This window comes from Amblyomma mixtum, chromosome 10 (assembly GCF_055824585.1).
Source record: "Amblyomma mixtum isolate Tamu chromosome 10, ASM5582458v1, whole genome shotgun sequence".
In the NCBI taxonomy this organism is placed as follows: Eukaryota; Metazoa; Arthropoda; class Arachnida; order Ixodida; family Ixodidae; genus Amblyomma; species Amblyomma mixtum.
Window position 1 is genome coordinate 116,236,557 of NC_143021.1, and position 3,768 is coordinate 116,240,324.

The window sequence follows — 3,768 nt, forward strand, 5'->3', positions numbered from 1 at the left end:
TATGTTGTTAGAAAATCCTAGAAAACTTTGGAAAGTTATTAATCCTTCTGACACAACTAGGATTGTTCTAACAGACTCCAATGATGAAGTTGTTTCTGACAATGAATGTTCAACAGTGTTAAACAATGTATTCTCCAGTCACTTTACAAAAGACTTGACCACTGACTCACCAGAATTTAGCGCCCATAATTACTTACCAATGTATCCTGTTATAGTAAATCCGGAAGGAATCTCTAGAATTATTGACAACTTGAAATCCTTTTCAGCCGCCGGCACTGACGCAATTAACGCAAAATTTTTAAAAAGCACTAAAATATATTCATCGATTATTCTGACTAAAATATTCCAGCAATCCTTAGATAATGGTACGATGCCGGAGGATTGGAAGACAGGGAAGGTGGTTCCAGCACATAAATCTGGAAATAAGCACACCCCACACCACCATCGCCCAATTTCAATCACTAGCATCCCCTGTAAGATATTCTAGCATGTTCTATTTTCACAAATAGTAAATTTCTTAGAATCAAACTCATTTTTTCATCCTGCACAACATGGTTTTCGCAAGTCATACTCATGCGAGACGCAACTTCTTTTATTTACTCATAGGTTACACACAATTCTTGATCATCGCTCTATCGCTGACTGCATCTTTTTAGACTTCGCCAAGTCATTTGATAAGGTGTGTCATCGACTTTTACTGCTAAAATTGCGCATGATTGGGCTCGATACTAAAGTACTAAGGTAGCTAGAGGGTTTTCTAACCGGCCGTCAACAATTTGTAACTGCTAATAGCGTTAACTCGTGTCCACATCCCGTTCTTTCCGGCGTTCCCCAAGGAACCGTTCTCGGGCCTTTGCTTTTCTTAATCTTCATTAACGATCTACCTAACTGCGTTACCTCATCCATTCACCTATTTGCAGATGACTGTGTTCTTTATCGCGAAATAATAACCGAAGACGACATACAGGCAATTCAAGCTGGTATTAACAACATTTCCTCTTGGTGCGAGACATGGAAAATGACGCTTAACGTAAAGAAATGTAAATTCATGCGCATATCTAGAACAACTTGCGACTTACCTACGTATCACCTCAACAATATTGCTCTTTAATCTATCACGACATATAAATATCTGGGCATTCATATCACTTCTAACCTCAGCTGGAAAACTCATGTCGAGTTCATCATTCGCAAAGCTAATCGCATGCTAGGGTACTTAAAACGCAACTTTCATGCAGCGCCTACTGACACTAAGCTTCTATTCTATAAAACACTTGTTCGTTCACAACTCGAGTATGGATAGTCAATTTGGGACCCAGGTATTAAAATTTTGATTAACCAGATCGAAATGATCCAAAACAATGCAGCTCGCTTCATCTTTTCTAACTATAATCGCACATCCAGCATATCTACCATGAAATCTAACCTAAACCTCTTATCACTGGCATCCCGGCGTAATCTTGCACGGCTATTTATGTTTCATAAGACCTTTCACCATAATATTCTGCATGATCAATTATTGTTTCCACCTTCATATGTATCATCACGTTTAGACCACATTCACAAAGTTGGCACATTTTTATGCAATACTAAAACATTTTCTGATTCTTTCTTCCCCGCACATCAGTAGACTGGAATCGCCTTCCCTCCTCAGTTGCAATGATCACCCAACCTTCATTCTTTCAGTCAGCCATACGCAATATGTAGCTACTAACAAGTTTTGTACTGTATAACAGATCACCTTCCTAGTTTCTTTCATTTGTATTTTCGCTGTTTTTTGTGTACTGACATGTGATATTACAATTAGAAACTGTCCCTTAGGTTTTAATCATTCATCCTGTTGTATGCCCGCACACTTAACACTGTTCCAGTTATATTCCAGACATTGACGTTATTTGTTACTTATATTGTGAAACTTTTGCTGTGTTCGTATATATCGTTGTAATAACCCACTCCCCTCTGTAATGTTCCCACCCTGAGGGTATCAATAAATAAATAAAAAAAGCTGTATGACTTTCCGTCGTAGCCGTATGGCTGCGCTCGGGTGGATGTCAATGAGTAATTACTCCCTTATTACAAATCTACTCCACCTTGGGGGATTCCCGTAAACATTTGACCAACATTGTTGGGCTCTTGCGTGATTTATATTTACGGCTATAGCTCTTGCTTGCGTCTTTGCTTATTAACGTGCATATTTTTTTCCTTCCAACACCGCTGCTGTTGGCGAAAAGTATCGCTTGAAGCAAGCAATCACAATTTAACACTTTAGCAAATGTTTAAATCCATTTGCCGGAATTTAGATTCAAGCTCCACGATTATCGCTTCAACCAAACGTTTAGGGAGCCGAAAATGAGTCTCGCACTTAACTCTTGCTTCTCCTGTGACACAGCAACCATATTTGCTGCCCTCGCTATTTCCACTGCCTTGACTATTATTGGCATTGCCTTCATAAAGACTCATGAGGTATTCTCTGAGAATTTCAAATCTGTTTCACTTTACCGCACCCCCTTTCTTTTCTCTTTGAAGTTCCAATCTCCCCAGCTCCTTTTCTGGCCGCGCCCTTTTAAATACAGGATGCTAACTGGCTAGCCCTCAAACCGCGAAGAGCTATTTACTCTTTGTGATTTTACTTACTTCGCCGAACCACTTTTTCCCGGCCCGAAGCCACGCACTCCCGCGCTCACGCATCCTCCCTCGGTCTCCTTTTATCCGTCATCGTCATCAGCCTGACTACACCCACTGCAGGGCAAAGGCCTCTACCATGTGTCTCGAATTAACCCTGCCTTTTGCCAGTTTGCCAGTGGTAAAGCACCCAATTCGGCTTCGGGAGGTGGTGGGTTCGACTCCCACCGCCGGCCGGTACACACCGGTTTTCTCAAAATGGGTTCAAGCTATGGCCTGGCCTGATGCTCGGCTTCCTAGGTTTGTATAGCTTGGGAAATGAGCCTGCGCCCTCAAATCCCGTGTCTTGGGCTTGAAGTCGATGAGCATCCAAAGAAAATGGCCACAAGTTGGGCTTCTACCGCACGAGGCGGAATTATGGTTGCTTGGCGGCGGAACTTATCTCTGATCCGTCAAGGCAACTTTGGTCTAAGACCCTTTTCCCAAGCATCTCACCCTAGAAGAGCCGAGCACCAGGCCAGGGGAAATCTTGTACCGAATAAAGAAACCGGTGGGTACTCGGCGGCACTGGGTATCGAACCCAGCAACCGAAGCGTGGTCTTGATAATAAAGAAAAAAAAAGAAGCGTGGCCTTGTGGTAGAGAAGTTGCGTGGCTGGGTCCTGCGACGCAAGGAGGGCCTCCCACTCCTCCCATGTACCGATGGCAGGCTGTCCCTGCGGGGGAGGATCGGCAGGGCAGCCGAAGAGGATGTGGTCCAGGGGGGCGTGCGATTCTCCGCAGAGAGTGCACTTTGGGGAAACATGGCAGAAGTAGGATAGAAGCTGAGGGGTAGGAAGAGTTCGGGTCTGAGTCGACTCCAGAGGATTTGTTGGGAGTGGGATAGGCGGGGGTGGGGAGGGGGGTAGAGTCGACGGGCAAGGCGTTCTTGTTGACTCAGTTCTGAGAACGTGTGTGCCCGCTCCCTCGAGAAATCCTGACTGGGGTCGCCATTTGCCCGGCAAATAAGTCCTCGGGCTATGATATCGGCAACGCCGACTGCTTTTCGACCAGCGCTGTATAGAGAGAGAGAAACAACTTTATTGCCATAGATTGGCGGGATTTAGGGCAGGTGGGCTTGGTGTGGCCCCCAGGTGGGGGCGACTTC